The sequence below is a fragment of the Colletes gigas genome, unplaced genomic scaffold, assembly GCF_013123115.1.
Source record: "Colletes gigas isolate AHSC1104 unplaced genomic scaffold, ASM1312311v1 Colletes_gigas_Sc00055, whole genome shotgun sequence".
Classification (NCBI taxonomy): Eukaryota; Metazoa; Arthropoda; class Insecta; order Hymenoptera; family Colletidae; genus Colletes; species Colletes gigas.
This window is the reverse complement of record NW_025106684.1, coordinates 358,288-377,737: the sequence shown is the minus strand read 5'-3', so window position 1 is coordinate 377,737 and position 19,450 is coordinate 358,288. Positions and strand designations below refer to the sequence as shown.

The window sequence follows — 19,450 nt, the reverse complement described above, 5'->3', positions numbered from 1 at the left end:
AACTCCTATAATAATGAATATATTTCAATGAAACTTTTTTCTGAAACAGAGCTCATGGACACCTACAAGAAAGTATTAGACAAAATTTCCGTAGCGCGTCAAACAAATTTATTAAAAATGAAAGACGAATTTTTAAGAAAAATCGACAGGGTGTGCTGAAATTTTTCGACGAATAAAAAATTCTTCAAATCATTCTAAAAAAAATTATTTCCGGATGCGGGGCTCGATTACAATCATTTTTGGTCATTACACATACCTCCGAAATCCTTCGCACTTTCGAGAAAAAATTCAGAAACGTGCCTAAATCTTTCGACGAAAAAAAAAATTCAAATCGTTCTGGAAAAATTATTTTCGGTTGCGGGGGTCGATTACAATCATTTTTGGTGAATAGACGTAACCCCGAAATCCTACGCACTTTCGAGAAAAAAATTCGAGTAGGTGGACTTTGTCGACAAAATTAAAAAATTTCAAATCGTTCTGGAAAAATTATTTTCGGTTGTGGGGGTCGATAACAATCATTTTTGGGGAATAGACGTAACACCGAAATCCTACGCACTTTCGAGAAAAAAATTCGAGTAGGTGGACTCTGTCGACAAAATTAAAAAATTTCAAATCGTTCTAGAAAAATTATTTTCGGTTGCGGGGGTCGATTACAATCATTTTTGGTGAATAGACACATGCCCGAAATCCTGCGCATTTTCGAGAAAAAAATTCAGTATGGGCGGAGCTTTAAACGTTAATAACTTCTAAACGAAACCTCCATCAAGAAATTGATATTCTTGATTTCCGTTTTATTTTGGCCTCTAGAATCTTCCATGAAAATTTTTCCCAGAGGTGGCCGAACACCCTGTATATACGAACGTAATATAAATCTTACTTATCCCGATTTGCGTACTTTTCGACGTCGTGTAACCCCGGAAGTAATTAGTACGTAATTCTGTTCGACAACGATTAACTCAACAAGGATCGACGGGTGGAAAAGTTTCAGGTTCGTAGAATTTCTGATTTCCATCGAGCTTGGAATTATTATTTCTCGGAGACGTAAGGAATCGCGTGGAAACTATTTCGATTAAACGTACCCGAGTTCTCGTGGGGTTACGCGTCGTTGAAGTTCCGAGTGAACGCGACATTTTCTATGTATAAACCTAATGCGATTACTTTCAAAAGTCGCGGTGGCTTTACAGCAAATAATTATGGGGCAGCTTAGAGCCCGAGGTAATCATTTACTATTAGGAACGTCCATAAGAACATGAGTATAGGGATGAATATCCGAGGAGGCTCTATTATCGCGTAATTATGTATTTGCAATTACACGCGAACCGACATACTTTGCAAGATTAACGAGAAATCGATAACGTTTTCAACCCCCTGTCACTTCGCACGTAACCGAAGGATGCGTTAATCTGCTGGCTTCGCGTTCTATGAAACGTAAACGCGAACTGTCGCGGTGTAAACGCAAAGCAGAGGTACGATTGCAACGTATGTAATAATGAGATTCACGATAAACGAGACAACGAGAGGGAATGAGTTAAACGATCAAAGAGAACTTTAACACTGGAACTACCAAACCAGTCAAAATGACCAATTCGTAATTACTAATAAAACTTGTAAAAAATTGACTCGACTGAATTTTTGGTGTTCAATTTCTTTGGTGCAAATAACCAGACCATAATTGTCGGTAGTTCTAGTGTTAATAATTCAAAAATCGATGTGTCGCAACGTTATCGCCGAAGACGGCGCCGAGATTATCTCTGATACACAGAAAATGGCACTCAAGGCGATCCAGTTCATTAAGGATCGATCGTTGCGCGTAAGAGGAAAATTAGATTAACGATACAACTTCGGTGTTTTACTAATAATTTCGTCGATGGTACAGTTCCTTGGGAAGAGCACGTGGAATTTTATAAATTTTAGATTTCTTAACTAAAAATCACGTGTCACGATCGAACGAAATCGGGCCATTAGTAACGTGCGCCCTTTTTCCACGCATTAGCATCGGAAATTGAGTAACGTGCACGCCGTAGTTGACATTTTTGACGCGCATGATCCATTATCGACAGGTCGAACGCATTATTGCTCGACGATAAAAGAATCAAGAACAGCGATTGCAGGGACGACGCAAACATTCGTATAAATAGTGATCGTAAAAAGTAATTGTTGCATCGATACAGATTAACCGTGACTCATTTTTTTTTTATGAAATAAATGTTTAAAAGTTAGTACGATTTAGGGGACATCGCGACAAGCACTGTCTTCGTTGCATTTTACCACCAATGATAATAGTTAAAGTGAATATTTGTAAATAAGATTACACTTGCTTGAAACACGCTGTTACGTTGTTTCGACTATATTTCCCATTTAATAATTGTTTATGTAATGCGTGGAATTCCCCTTGAATTTTTCTTAAACAGTTCTATGTAATCGATTCATTTTTTCTTGTTCTTCAACTATTTTCGTCTTCGTCGATCAGTAAAGTCATTAAAGCCAATCATTCGGTATTAAACTCTGACATACTGCTTTTTATGGAATGTTCTGTGTTACGTAAGTGCTGTGCCGATGTGTTGCTGATGTGGTACTGATGTCGATACGTTAACATATCGTTGACCAATCGGAAAACTATCCTTACTATCTAACTAACACTTGTACTAACTGTACGAAATCTAAAATTAAAGCCAACATTAAGAGGACCCAGATGAAAGGTAATTTAAATATCAAATGAAGAATGAAAGATAAATATATGTTTATCCCTTAAATAAAAATACAGATCTCAGAATTCAATGATCCGCAAATAAACGTCACGAATGAATTATTAAATAAACACTTTGCTTTTATGCTTTGGTCAGTCAAGGATGCAGACAATACTGTTTAGTCTACGCGGTAGGTGACCAAGACAAAGTGTTTAGATCATAATCTCCCGATTTCTAAAACAAACATACACTGTTCGCGTACTCGGAAAATACGCAAACAAAGTTTCTTCATTTCAAACTACTTGTAGGTTAAAGAAGAAAACGAAGAGTCAAAAACCTATTTAAAATTTTGCAATTCAAAAATAGACTAATGTCGAAATACCGCGTTGAAATGGATATTATACAAACAATATACAATCGACAGTGACATGAAAGAAATCCACCATGTTGCTGCGAACACTTTCGTTTAGAGATGAATCGAAACGAGGCTGATTAATTATTAATTTTGTAGATGTAGTAATTTAGTCTAAAATAAATTCTCGAGCTGAGACGTTAAAAGAAACAAAGGGTATAGCCGAATAAGGGGGTCAAATGTGCCCTTGAACGAAATGTGACATACGATGGATCCATCGATAGAGCATCAAGAAAAAACGTTCTGTGCCAAATTTTAACCCTCTATCTTGTTTGGAAGGGTAGTTATTGAGAAAATTCGGATTAACGAATCTCTGCCTATTTCCCCTATTTAATCGAGTACAAAAATTATGAAAAAAATCTGATGCATTGCGACTATTGAGATACGTGTTTGAGAATTTTTTCCGATTTTTCGATTTCAAATCCTAGGTGTGAAAAATTAAAAACGCAAAAAAACGCAGAAAAATACCGATTTCGTATTGGAGCTTTCGAGATACTAGATTTATATAATTACTGTAAATGCATATTGTCATTGGTTATGTCCCTGAATTTTTTCAGATTTTTTGGCAGGGTGCGCCGTAGTAGCAAAAATGAAAAACCGATTTTTTCGGCGTTTTTCGCGTGAAAAAGCAACTTATACTTTGAATTTTTGTATTCCCTTTAATAGATAACTATATTCTGTGGTTTTAAACATTTCCATGTTGAGTAAAACAGTGTATACAAGAAGAAAAGCAAAAATAAGTCAAGAAAAAAACGTGCTATGCGCGTTGTATTCAGAAGTATCAGCATTATTTCCAAGAGCTGCGATGGTGGAGTGAGTAAGATGCTTGGCTGCGAGACTGCTGCAAACTTATTGACGCGCGTTCGCGCCCTGCTACGGTACATTTTTTTTTATTATATTAATTTTTTTCATAATTTTTGTACTCGATTAAATAGGGGAAATAGGCAGAGATTCGTTAATCCGAATTTTCTCAATAACTACCCTTCTAAACAAGATAGAGGGTTAAAATTTGGCACAGAACGTTTTTTCTTGATGCTCTATCGATGGATCCATCGTATGTCACATTTCGTTCAAGGGCACATTTGACCCCCTTATTCGGCTATACCCTTTAGTAGAAGATTCGATGGTCTTGACTCGGTTTGAAGCTAGAATAAAAGAATATGGCGAGCGTTTGCACGAACCGTCTTCGTGTCTATCATTCTAACGCGAAACTCTCGAAGTTTGAGGCGTTTGAAAGAAATGTATTATTTCAGTGCGACAAATTGCTGGGGCAAATGTTTGACGATGATAAGGAGCAAACGTATCTGACGACGTTGCATATATCATGATGCTAAACATCGCTGTAAACCAGTCGAGATAAGGGAATTCAAGGCGGTATTACTCGGTAAGCGCCAGTCATCGTTCCGAAAAAGGTGACCAATAATTCGTATTCGTCTCGATGAACACGTTTTCCCCACACCCTGATGAATTCATATATATCCCACGGTGTACAAAGCTCGTGCACGACCACAAATGATTTTATTCGCGATCGATTTCAGGTTCCGTACCCTTTCAAGTTTCCCCCTTTTACGTCCGTTGCAGGTTTCGCGATACGATACAACTTTATTCATCCGGACGCGTTATCACGAGCCAGGTACACAACGCACGCGTTACATATAGTAAACGATCATCGACAAGGAACATCGTTCAACCGACAATTTCTGATTTCGATAAAATTTGACGCACAGACAGGGCATTGAAAAGTATCGCACCTCTATTTTTTTCCCCCCCATCGGCTGATACCCGAGTGCATGGGGTGAAAATTACCCTCACCTGTTTAAACATCTCGAACAATATATCGAACGCGATAAAACTCTTCGCTTTCACAACTTCTGCAATATGGAAATCCACGACACGAAACGTCTCTGTGAAATTATTCGAGGCTAAAGTTTCTTGAAATTTTATATTCAACTCCCGATGGTTATAAATGCAGGGTGTACGGCCAACCCTGCGATAAATTTTAATGAGAAATTCTAGAGGCCAAAATAAGACGAAAATCAAGAATACAAATTTGTTGATGGAGGCTTCGTTAAAAAGTTATTAACAATTAAATTCAAAAATTTCAAATCGTTCTGGAAAAATTATTTTCGGTTGCTGGGGTTAATTTAAATCATTTTTAGTTATTACACATATCCCCGAATTCCTACCCACTTTCTAGACAAAAATTCGAGAAGGTGTGAAATTTTTCGACGGGGGGAAAAAAATTGCAAATCGTTCTGGAAAAATTATTTTCGGTTGCGGGGGTCAATTACAATCATTTTTGGTGAATAGACATACCCCCGAAATCTTGGGCATTTTGGAGAAAAAAAATTCAGTACAGGCGGAACTTTAAACGTTAATAATTTTTTAACAAAGCCTCCATCAACAAATTGGTATTCTTGATTTTCGTGTTATTTTGGCCTCTAGAATCCCCCATTAAAATTTTTCCTAGGGTTGGCCGAACACCCTGTATAATTTGTAAATGATACTATTTTCTTTATGTTTTAGATACTTCTAAAAAACCTTTGGTCGCGAAATATTTGCTAATGAATTAATACAGATTGAAAATTAGCTTAAATAGCATTTCTGCGGATGCGACACTGAGCTAAAAAATACTTAACAAGGCGGTTGGATAAGGAGGCAACGATCAAAAGTGTAAGCGAGTCACTTTTATCAAAGGAAGTAAAGATATCCAAAAATGTTCGGAATAAATTGTCTACGGAGTGATTCATATCGCGAATATGATTATCATTAAACCTTGAAAACGTACAGAAATCTGGTTTCAGTGTTCTCGCTTTAGAGAAGGGCAGGATTTAAATGATTGATCGTCTCGTGGATGATAATTTTAAGAATATTTCTGATGGAAATTCTTTCTTTTAAAATTGAATAGTACGAATTTTATTCAACAGAGTGGTAGTTTTCGTTTCAATGTATACGTAAGTAAAAACATCACGATTGAAAAAATGAACGCTTAAATGTTTTTACATGATATATTTATGAGAGTATTAATAATGAAAACGAGGCCAATCACGATCTCGTTCGAACTAGTTTTAATTCAATTATCGTAGGAAAGTTTGAAAAACTATGGTTAAAAAAAATAATACAAAAAATACAAATTTTAATCTTCATTGGTCAGATAAAATACGATCCAATGGAAGTTCAGGGTCGCCGTATATGTTGATAGATTGCTTTAATCGTCGAACTTATGTAATACGATAACCCCAACGTAGAACTCATTTTTATACGAATTTTTTCAACGATTTACCAGAGAACAAAACCAAAAAATTGCGAGGTTTAAAGAAATCTGCTAAAAGTCTCTGACTAAGGTTCTACAGATGGGTCAGAAGTTAAATGTTAAATAATTGCTAAGTGTACTCGAGCGTATATGCATTCGTCCAAATAAATTTAATATTTATTCATCACCAATCATCTATTTATCTTATATCTGTAGCAGAGAGATATTTTAATTTAATTAAGGATCACTGATTTATTAAGATTGTAAATTTATTAACCGGATAACGATCGTCAAAAACAATTGGAAAGAAACGTTCAACCGGCATGCCTTTCGACTCTGATCAAGTAACGAGCTCCAAAATCGCGATAACAGGTAAGATCTTATCTGGAATACACGGGAGTACACACACCACCTGTTTGCTCGCGTATGGATCTCAAGCGTGTGTGTTTCGCTTCTAATTTCAGAGATTCGACCATGATCACGTACGACAATTTTAGCCCGAGTTGGCGTCAAATTCCGATACAAAGAGGAAACAAACTCTCCGCTACGATCCCTTATTTTAATAAATAATAACGTGCAATTTGTTCGAGACGTTTATTCCATCGAACGAATCACAACGACCGACTTTACTTATAATTTAAGCTACCAGACAACGAATTAAAATTACAGAAAACGATTCGCAACATTATAAGAAGCATTCGGGGCTAAACTAACTGTCACACCGTGAATTGATGATCATTGACACTTAAAAATTCTAACGCAACCGACCGTACACTGCACAGTCATCGATGAACCGAAAGATGTGGTGGAAGAATAAAGCATTGTTTAATCGAATTGCCCGTCGTCATCCATAGACTGGCACCAGCCGTATAAATGACTAATATGTCTGAAACGGCCGTGATCCCGCGTTAATATCGCCCGATTGTGTAACTGTTGACCCAGGAATAAGTTGAAAGACAAACACAAGTGGCGGTCGATCTTGAAACTCAAGATTTCACGGGGTCGGGATTTTCGTTTTTCTAGAAGAAGCATCCTAGTAGATCCTGTCTCAGACGTCAGGATATTTTGTAGTTGGTTGAGAAACGTAAATATGCAAACGAAAGGTCGATCGAGCGCTTGCGAGAGAAACGGTCCCTCTAGCGGCAAATACGGGAAGCAATGGACCGCAGATCCTTGTTCCAGCTAACCGACGAGGAGTATAAAAAGTCACTGGTCCACGAAAACACGAAAAACAACGATAGTGGTAATGGAAGCAACGTCTTAACGAGTGCAGTGAGACGATCAACGAAGAAATAACATTTTTGGAGGTCTCGATCGCGCGCGTTTAAGCTCCCGGATGACTCACTTCCCTCCGTGCCATATATGAATAATCGTTCTAAAATTATCGGCTAATAAAATTTCGTTTTATGACACGATTAGAAACGCAACGTGTGTAATGGATCCGCTCGAAATAATTAGCGGATCGTTTATAGACGAACGACCTTTATAGCGCGCGTAATGTATTCGGTTGCTTTAACAGTCACGATACGTTGTACGAAATGTGTTTAGCATTCATTTGGTCGAAATTTACCTGCTGAGCGGGGCTCGTTAATAGGTACGAAAGAGTATTAAGAGGAAACGGGGTCACCGATTGCAGATGGATATCGCTAGAATTCACGACGACCGTTTGGTAAATCATGTACGACGTTATTAATAATGCATCGATCGTGTGTCGGTTCAAAATTGTAAGCGTTAAGCTACGCGGGATATTTGAGGATTTACGAAAAGGAACGAGAACGATGAACATCTGCTCTGAAACTAATAGGTTCACATGTGAATAAGTGGCTTTTTTTGTTACGAGATAGCGTCTCGTGGGGTCAGCTATTATTTATAAAGCTTAGTCATTAGGGTTCTATATAAACTTATCTTATAAGTGATGTATCAATCGTTGATTCGTTGAACTATGAAGATAGTGGATCTTCTAAAGTACAGTTTGAATTCAGAAATTAGAATTATGTATATAGGTTCGTTGGAGCTCTTTCGATCTTATAATATATTTAATAATCAAGCTATGGATTGTTTACTATTTTTATACAGGGATGTTCGGCCAACCCTGGGAAAAATTTTAATGGGTGATTTTAGGGGCCAAAATAAGACGAAAATCAAGAATACCAATTTGTTGATGGAGGCTCCGTTAAAAAGTTATTAACGTTTAAAGTTCCGCCTGTACTGAATTTTTTTCTCCAAAATGCGCAAGATTTCGGGGGTATGTCTATTCACCAAAAATTATTGTAATCGACCCCTGCAATCAAAAATAATTTTTCCAGAACGATTTGAAATTTTTTTTTTCGTCGACTTTGTTTACCTAATCGAATTTTTTTCGCGAAAATGCGTAGGATTTCGGTAGTATGTGTAATGACTAAAAATGATTGTAATTGACCCTCGTAACTAAATATAATTTTTTTAGTATGATTCTAAATATTTTAATTTCGTCCAAAAATTTCAGTACCTACTCGAATTTTCTCTCGAAAGTGGATAGGATTTCGGAGGTATGTGTAATGACTAAAAATGATTGTAATTGACCCCTGTAACTAAATATAATTTTTCCAGAACGATTTGAAATTTTTGAATTAATTGTTAATAACTTTTGAACGAAGCCTCCATCAACAAATTGGTATTCTTGATTTTCGACTTATTTTGGCCTCTAGAATCCCCCATTAAAATTTTTCCCAGGAATGGCCGAACACCCTGTATATATTTATACGTGTTTTGGAAATAACGAAGGGTCTCCAAAGTTTGATCATCGATATTTTTTGCCACTTTTTTTTTTTTAATTCACGGGTTAGTAAAAAGTAAAAAAAAATCCATGATGTACGCCGTCGTGATCAAAGCCTCGTTAGTTTTAGGAATCCGCGCGTAAGATTTTGCGAATCTATGTTCGAAAGTGTGCTTTCGAAGCAGCTTTTATTTAAGAAAATTAAAGAACAGAGAATCGATATTTCCAAAGGTTCGCGTAACGTTCATTTGGATCGCGGAGGTCGGAGTCGATAAAAAGCTTACTCGACGATCTAATTGTACGGTTCGATTCGCTCTCGTAAATTCTTCGGAGTGTCGGGAGTATTGTAACGTTACGATAACGAACGAAACAGGAAACAAGCACGCCTGATAATTTCACCGCCGCGATGTAACTGTACCGATGCCCGGTATAAAGTCGTCGATCCGATAAGGAGCTTTCTCGAGCAGGTCGTTACGCAGGTGAAAAATGGTAGCACGTTCTACGTTTACGCGTAACGTATCATCTGTTTCGCGGCTGGGCAAAAGTATTCGCCCACCGAATGACGGAAGCTCGTTTAGAAAACAGTCGGGCACGCATGATGCATGCATTCATGATATCACGATTGGCCGACTGCCAACCGTCTTCGCGCACTATCTACTTTTACACGACTTTATCGCATCCCTCAAAACATTCCGAGCTACGATCATTTTTTAACCTTTCACCGATCGAATCGGCCGACCAGCGTGCTCCACGTTTCGACGTTCGTTCGATCCTCGATCGACGAATCGTTAAATCCGGACACTTTCTTGGGCGATGTTTCAGATTTTCCTAAAATCTACGCGATGTGTTTCCTGTGACCAGCAACGACTATACGGAATATTGCTTTATATATGTTTCATAGATTTACAATTATTGGATATTATGGGATATATTCAAAGCGACATTCGTATATCGACAAACATTTATTAATAATCACGCCTCGCTGTAGCGGTTGTTAGGACACCGTTTATTGTTTTTAAACATATACGTATCTGGATTCTGGATATTCCTGAATCTATCGGGTGTATTCTTTTATACATCCATAATCTTTTATACATTAGTCGTTTCAGTTTTGTATTGTATTTATAGGATTTCCAACACAAATGTCCATTGAATTATCCATCGATGCGCCAAAGTTTTGTTTAAAAATGTGAACGACGAAAATTGTGACACGTTTTGCAACAGTTCCCCAGGGTTTCGTAAAAATTCGAGATCGACAGTTCCATTTAGTCGAGCCAGAAAAAGAGTATGATCCCCAAAAGATTACCGTTGTCTACGTCTCGACTGTAAGTTTGCACGCGAATTAAGGTATTCGTTACGATAATTTACGATTCCATTTCTAGAACGTATTTTTATTTCTATTTAATTCATGCGGCTAAATTTCTGCGTAATATTCGCCACGCTTATCATCAACTTCGTAGAAAATTTCTTTTTTCACCTGGGGCGTAGATACGCTTCTTGGTCGCCTACGGGAGACGCAACTGTCTGTGAATGGAGGGGAAAAACCATACTACGAACCAGGGATTCCACGTTCTGGAGGAAAATGTTCTTGATACAGTCGACGTACTTCGTGTTCATTTCCGTTTGGCAAGCCCGTGTAACGCTTTTCGATTATTTGAAAGCACCGTAACACGATCGTTCTGCTGCTCGTAGAACAGTACTCTCGAGATCGAGATAACAAATCCTGCTATTAGTAAACACGTATACTAATGCAGAATACGATTCTCAATACTTTGTCCGATATCTTCATGAGATAATTACCAACGCATTGACAATGTTTTTCCAATAAAAATGAGTCCAAACACGACCCTATTCGTTCTATTTCAATGATGAACTACTTGCAACTGCTTCAAACAAGATTGTGAATTTGGGTTACTAACAAATCCTACTATTAGTAAATACGATTTTTAATACTGTTGAGATATTACAATGTCTATCCTCGACCGTTATAGTTTTCCTTATGTATGTGTGTGCTGGAACGTTCTCGTCGATATATCGATCGGGGAACCATGCAGACGGAAAGTCCCCGTTAGGTTTTTGTTTTCCAAAAATGCGTTACCGGGCGGCTGCAGCGTGGCACGCGCCCGCAGTCCTTCCAGAGACTCGAATGTGAAATGATCACGGACTTTATTTTCTTCATATATAATTAAATCAAACCTTTTACCTTTCGGTTCATTTATTGAATATCCTAACCACAACAAATACTCTTCCTTATATATTTATGGGATTATTACCAACGCATTGACAATGTTTTCTGAATAAAAATGAGTCCAAACACGACCCTATTAGTTCTATTTCAATGATGAACTACTTGCAACCGCTTCAAACAAGACTGTGAATTTGGATTACTAATAAATCCTACTATTAGCAAACACAATTTTCAATACTCTTCTTTATATTTTTATGAGAATATTATCAACGCATTGACAATGTTTTCTGAATAAAAATGAGTCCAAACACGACCCTATGTGTTCTATTTCAACGATGAACTACTTGCAACTGCTTCAACCAAGACTGTCAATTTGGATTACTAACAAATCCTACTATTAGTAAACATGATTTTTAATACTCTTATATCTTTATGAGATTATTACTAACGTATCGACGATGCTTTTCCAATAAAAATGAGTCCAAACACGACCCTATTCGTTCTATTTCAGCGATAAGTCACTTGCAACCGCTTCAAACAAGACTGTGAATTTGGATTACTAACAAATTTTACTATTAGTAAACACGATTTTTAATACTCTTACATCTTTATGAGATTATTACCAACGTATCGATGATGTTTTACCAATAAAAATGAGTTCAAACACGACCCTATTAGTTCTATTTCAGCGATAAGTCACTTGCAACTGCTTCAAACAAGGTCGTGTTTGAACTCACTTTCACCGACAGATCCTTGGGCCATCCTATTACCAATATTGTTACAAAAATCTATAAATTGCAATTTCTGTCGATGCATTGAATAAATCAATGATATCGTTGCTTCGATCTGGTATGAGAGTTGTCGCTCGAAGGAAGGGATAAGTACTTACGTATGACAACCTGACAGAGATTACTCTATTCAGACTGTCCGTCATCGATCGGTCTGGCTGGTACCTTTTAGGAATTTTTTTTTTGACGGACAGTGGACAATTTGGATGGACAGTGGAAAATAATTGACGAGTATTAATTTAATCGTGGAGATATCGCATGACTAGGAACGACGGAGCAAGTGCGATGTTAACGTTTCTCCCATCGATCGCGCGTTACAATGAACTCTTTTCAGTGCTCTCGAGCCTCGGATATTGATCCTAACGAATCGTACGGGATGATGATCGTACGCGGCCAGTCTTTTGCAGCGGGTACGAATCTGTTTAATGGCAAGGCGAATGGATTGGGAAACGGTACCCGGGGGACTGCAGTTTAATTACAGTAAGAAGCGGAATGTGAAAGGACCAACCACTTAATAATTGAGTCGTTTAATATCACGTGCGAATTAAACAGTTAGCAAATAGCGTACGTGCGCATGCACTTTATAAATATTGAAAAATTCGAGTCGATGATTAGGAGTATTCTAATTTAAAAAGAACAAGATACATGATATTTTCGCAAATTTTTTTTTTTGTATAAAAAATACAGTTCTAAAATACTGCTATAATTTTCCAACGAGTCTAATATGTACATTTACCCTAATGATACGCGCTGCGGTTGAAACGATACTTGAATTACTGGTTTCATAAAATAATGGTAGAATATTTGATCTACTCTTCGCGTTGAATTGACAAGATGTATTTTAAAGTGCAGTTGAACGACAAACACCTTGCTAATACGTATTCCGTTTAGATTGAACGCTTAAAAGGTATCGCGAGCATCTGGTAATTTCTTGGTCAGTGAATACCAAATATATTAGCATTTCATATTCAATAGCTGTGCAAAGTGCAAAATATGTACTCTTACTTCTTTCGGTTTTAGCGTTCGATACATTTTAATTTAGCTAACAGAGAACCAATACGCGGTTCGAGAATAAACTTTTATTAGCAAAGTTAAATGCAAAGGTAAAATGGTTGTTTTCCCTAAACAATTCCAATTTCAAAGGTTTACATAAACGTTGGTATACTGTTAGTAGAACCACGTGTGGTTCCATGGGTCACGTGTTTGACTCGAACCAGAGACGGGCAAAATTTCATCGGGACAACAGACGTGCCAGCAATTTATTCGCGACATTTTGTTCGATCGAGCAATTAAATTTTTAGTCGACGTAGACGCGTCCTGTCTGTTTCTTTTCTCGGCGAAAATCCAGAATTGAACGCGCGAACGTTTTTTTCGATACATAAGAACAACTAGCTTCCAGACTAAAAATATACAAGGTACCTCAGGATATCTATAGTAACGTTGGTTCGCGCAATAAAGACGTTACATAAATAAACGAATCATTGTTTCTTCCTTTTCTTAGACGAACTGGAATAGATATTTGGGCTCGAACTTAAAAACAAAATGTCCTCGACGTGTGACGCGGTACGGAATCGAGAATAAATTCACACGTGTGTATTTTCCTTTTGGAAGATTCTTATTTATCTAATATTATACGAGCACGAATTTTACATTCTTTGAATACAATATTATTATGTGTAATTTTCATTTGTGGTTGGCTTCAGATTTTTAGTTTCTCTTTTTACAAAAGCTCTAAAGGTGTTACAAAAAAGTAGTTACTTCCATACAATTTCTTTTAATATCGATATTATTATTTTCCTACCTATTTTTTTCATTTGTATCTATTGTATTGTATTTTTAATTTTGCGAAAGGCAATACCTATTATCGAACTAATTATGCTTACGTATCAAATAACGTTTAAGTGCGTAATTCTAAAATTTTTATTTTACACTACAATCCATTCGTAATTTCTAATAAAAATTGTAAAAAATTTACTCGACCGGATTTTCGAAAATTTACCGTAGTTTTCTATAAGAAAGTAAGAGAAACAAATAAATATACCATAATTATTGGTAATTCTAAGGTGAAGCAAACGTTTCGACTCTTAACACGTGGATTAAGTAGTTTCTGGATAAATGCTCTTTTTCTTCGTCTCATATAATACAAACTAGTCACATTAAAACATCCTGTTGAAGAGGCAACAAGTGATTTTTAAAAAATGTATAAATATCTCTCTCTCTCTGTGCCCTTCTAGCGACAAAAAACGACGCATAATGATGATATAAAATTACCACAAAAAAAAAAGATAAAAATTGCAAAAAATTTACTCGACCGGATTTTTGAAAATTTACTATAGTTCTTTATAAGAGAACGAATAAACGCGTATTTCCATCGCATTATACGTTTCGATTTCTTTGGTAAAAATAAATACACTGTAATTGTCTATAGTTCTAGCGTCGATCGACCAATCAAAGTTTTACGAAAAATTTTTCCCGCCTCCGTCTCGAACGAGGATGAAAAGTATATACCTTGAGTACCACCAGGAGTCATGTCTTCGCATAGTAAAAGTTTCATCTGACGTTTCCACGTTTCGTCACCAAAAGCTTGCGGCACGTTCGCCGTTCCCGAGAGGCTCGTTCGACGATCGTGGTCCCATGCTCGTAGAAACACCGTCCCCGGACAAAAGATTACGGACACACGAGAAACGCTTCCCCGAACACCCATTCACTGTCCGCGTCGCAGATAAGAGACAACGTCTTTGTTCATTGATCGTAGATACCTACAAAAGCCTCTATTCGAAGCGTCGCTCATCCGGCGTGCTCGTAATCGTAACACCGTACTGATCCCAGTGGGTCAAGGTTGCGGGAAATCCTTCGCAGCGATCGACCACCTTCGACTCCGTGGAACACGAGGTGTTTCGAGCGCGCACGAAATCACGGCTGACTTTCGAAACGGCGCGGCGGCCCCCTCGAGCATTTACAGCCGATTTCGGCCACCCCCGTTTCCCTCGACGGGGTTCGAGATCCCTTCTTCCGGCGCGGAATCGATCGAAGAGGCTGGCGAACACGACGAACACCGCGGTTCAACGACCGTTCGAAGGTCTAAGAAAGGAAAAGAGACTCCCACACGAAACACGAAACAAAATCGTACGAATTCCCGTCGCGGAACAACAACACTCGCGGACGCGTGTCTCCCTCGAAGATTTTGTTCTCCACAATTTGTTCGTTGGGATTGCTCGATCGTCTCGCGGCGGAGAGAGGCACACTTTGGTTAGAGATCGACGACGAGGATTGTTTGAACGTGACGTCGTCACGTCGACGAGCGCGGTCCTCGTGTCTCGCGAAAGCAACGAAGCGTTTGTACGGGGGCACCGATCGTAAAGGCCGTCCGGTCGTGAGCATACGCCATTCTCGACTGACGGTTAAAACCGCGAGGTGGCATTTCTCTCGTCTATCGGTGCACCCCCCTCCCCTCGCGCTTGGCGCGATCGCGGAAAAGCTTGTGACGAGAAATCCAGAGGGGTGGGAACGCGCGAACGACGCCCGACAGAAAACCGCGAGCGTCCGCACGCGTCGTTTTTAATTGGAAGAAGGGGGTTATATAGACGAATAAGCACGTTTTAAGTGCCGTTAAAGGGTTATATACAGTCCGGATGCTCTAACGGAATACTTCGAGTCTTTTCGATTCTGTTTTTTTTTTTTTGCATATCTGCTAATTGGAAAAAAAATTTGTTTACGCTGGAACGATGGTTTTCGATACAATTTCTTTCTTATAAAATATTTATGATAATAAGGAGTTTCCTTGATTTTTTTGTTTTTTGTATAGTTATTAATTAGAAAAAAAATTTTTTACGCCAGAACAATGGTCTTCGATACGTATGCAAGCAACGTATATTTGTACCTGTTCCCTACGATCTTTTAAACGTTTATTTAGTCGCAATTAATACAATTATATAATAATTTTACAATCATGTAAGCATTCTATAATCTGTATTTCTTTTTTTCTCGTTATACTTGGATAGAAATTGTATCCCAATAACTGTATTCCTAAATGTTAATCTATCACATTCTTATACGCGTTTGTTTCACTCTTTTTTTCATTGCCATTATTCTAATTCTATTCGGGTTTCTTTAACATAATAATAGCGTAGCAGATCTTCGATTTTTTCATCGCTATGTGTACGTTTCTTTACATATGGTGTAATAAAGACATTATCATTATTGTTGTTATTCTTTTTTACAGAGAAGACAAATGTCAAAACTGTAATATGAGAGTTTACGTAAACGAGCATAACCTAATGTCTAAACGCGTTATTTGCATTTTTGCCTAGCTTTGTAAACTGTTATTATCATTATTAAAGTGTACATGTGGCATAGTAGAACGAATAATTTTGCATAATAGACAAACGTAGCCAGAGGCTGTTTTCGAACCTCAAAAATATTACACGAACAATAATTATATAAAAAATAGACACTGCAAACATACGACGTCTGATGGTACATGATTTATAAAAAGAAAATTATTAATATCCATTATCGTGCTGTTTTTTTACGAACTGTCGTTTCTAACGAGGATTCATTTTTAGAATAAAAATAAAATATTGTACACCAAGCAAGAGTTTACTAAGCGTTTATCACTTTATATATAAAACTAATTTTCGATATTTAATCGGTTCAGTTTCTCTATCTGACGATGACCTATTATTTCACTAGTAATATCTTAACTTACGATACCCATCAACAACATCTCGATAAGTGCTTGGGATTGTAGATATCGTAATTTGTAGACAATCGTGTTTATGAATTGTCGAGTAAAGCAAATAAAGCAGGAAATACATAACTACACAGGGTGTTCGGTCACCCCTGGGAAAAATTTTAATGGGGGATTCTAGAGACCAAAATAAGACGAAAATCAAGAATACCAATTTGTTGATAGAGGCCTCGTTAAAAAGTTATTAACAATTAAATTCAAAAATTTCAAATCGTTCTGAAAAAATTATTTTTAGCTAGGGGGGCCAATTACAACCATTTTTGGTGAAAAGACACACCCTCGAAATCCAACGCACTTTCGAGAAAAAAATTCAAGTAGGTGGACTTTGTCGACAAAATTAAAAAGTTTCAAATCGTTCTGGAAAAATTATTTTCGGTCGCGGGGGTCGATTACAATCATTTTTGGTGAATAGACATACCATCGAAATCCTACCCACTTTCTAGAAAAAAAATCGAGAAGGTGTGAAATTTTTCGACGGGAAAAAAAAGATTTCAAATCGTTTTAGAAAAATTATTTTTGGTTGTGGGGGTCAATTACAATCATTCTTCGTGAATAAACATACCCCCGAAATCTTGCGCATTTTGGAAAAAAAAATTCAGTACGGGCGGAACTTTAAACGTTAATAACTTTTTAATAAAGCCTCAGTCGAGAAATTGGTATTCTTGATTTTCGTCTTATTTTGGCCCCCAGAATCTCCCACTAAAATTTTTCCCAGGGGTGGCCGAACACCCTGTATATTTATTTTGAAAACCCGCCTAAAAATGTATCTACAAATTATTTAAGTATCTAAGAAATGTAAATTTTTTATTCAGAATTATTTACTGATGTTACATTCTATTTAACTATCTCCTCTCCGTCGATCATAATACCTATACGACTGAAATTACAAAACGAGAGGAACCTTCAGCGATTATATAAATTGATGTCATCGATTAATTGCAATTTGTAAACTAGGAAGAAAACGGTACGAATGTTCGTGGCCTGAATATATCCGTAGAATAAAAGTATTTTGATATAGTTCTCCATAGGACTCCAAAAGCGTAATAGCAGCTACTTTCAGTTTAGCTCAGTAAGCGACCTAATGAGGATGTGCTTCCGCAAAGAACTTGTATTATTCGTGTACATAATGTACATTACGTTACGCAGATTCGGTTACACGAATCATCGTTCCATTTAATACACGGGGAATTTCAAAATCAAATTGGCAAATGATGGTTCGTTGTCTTTGGATCATTTTTTCAAAAACGCTGCGCGAACGTGCACAGCGTGCATTTCGATGCAATCGAGTAAATGTTTATAGTATAAACTGCAATGTTTGTACTATAAATAGCAGAAGTTGTGACACGTGTAACTCCAAACACAGATGATTTCAGGGAAGAATGCCTCGCAATACTCGCGGGACCGTTCCGAAACACAGATGTTAATGGCATCACTGACATTTTGCAAATGCCACGTTACGACATTCACAAGTGCTTTTGTCCTAAATTGTTATTATATGTCAGTGTACCGTCGATACGTATTGGCCTAAAATTTCTTATCGGTAAAAGTTAATGCACGAGCGTCGTCGTGCAGTCGCGAGCAGGTGAAAGAAGAAATGTCACACTGATGTAACGACATATTTCTAAAACCGAACGCGTCGCGCTCAATTTTGCCCCAGGGCCATTCTGCACTTTGCTATTATATCGTGGATCATGGACGAAGGCATATCGATACCAATCATTTTACTATTATTTAGAGAGTCATTCCTGAAGTAAGAATAATAAATCAATTTAAGTGATTTGTGAAAGCAAACTGTAAATAAGAAATTTACGTAAGTAATGGATCGACAGAATTCTAATTTTTTAGTGTTTACAAGTTCGATACATTAACATTGTTAACGTACTGTGCGAAAAATAACTCTTATGTAGGTACTCTTAACGCGTTCACTGTCCGGTCTCTCAGCGGCGTATCCAATAGCGTGGCGATATGGCCCATATGCGGGCCATAGACAGTGAACGTGTTAAAGCTGAACATACAGTTAACCCTTTGCACTCGAAGTTCTTTTTTTCATTCATATTACCAGCAACTCGAAGCAATTTTAGTGAAGAAATCATATTTACATATAAGTAAAAAGAAAAGTCATTGTTGTATGTTATTATTTTTTTAAGATTTTACTTAATTAATTACGGATACAAATGTTATGATATATAAAAAAAAAACAAAAAATTATAAAATTATTAAATTTTATAATCGTCTAAGGTGTGATACCTCTCGAAGCAATCGCCAATATGTAATTATTTGCATTGTCTCCATAGCGGAGCCCTCGAGTGCAAAGGGTTAATATAAAAACAAAGGGTTAAATATCCCACGAATATTGGTTGCAAATGTTTTAAGACGCGCGTAAGATTCGTCGGTACGCGATATTCTATCGGCCGGATTTCAGTAAAAATTGCTCGGCTAGAGAAGAATCGTTGCACAACTTCCCTGTTTCCACAGGAAATACGTACGTACGTGCTGATACAATAGTAAGCAGACCACGATACTACGCGACTCAACCGCGATTAAGCTGAGTAAGACTAACACGTCAGTTATCTTGTATCGAGCACGTGCATTTTCGCAGAAGATATTATTATCGTAA

General features: G+C 37.3%; 1 protein-coding gene across 2 annotated transcripts in view; it reads right to left on the bottom strand.

The window, feature by feature from the left end:
• LOC122403496 (phospholipid-transporting ATPase ID) overlaps positions 1–19,450 on the bottom strand; it is a 124,347-nt gene that overhangs the window by 48,525 nt on the left and 56,372 nt on the right. Inside the window, exon 1 of one of the 2 annotated variants that reach the window (XM_043407045.1) lies at positions 14,592–15,589. The exons of the other annotated variant lie outside the window; for it this stretch is intronic. The gene's annotated coding sequence lies outside the window, so the exon portion shown is untranslated. Of the gene's footprint in view, positions 1–14,591; positions 15,590–19,450 lie in introns of those variants that run through there. 2 annotated transcript variants of the gene reach the window in all.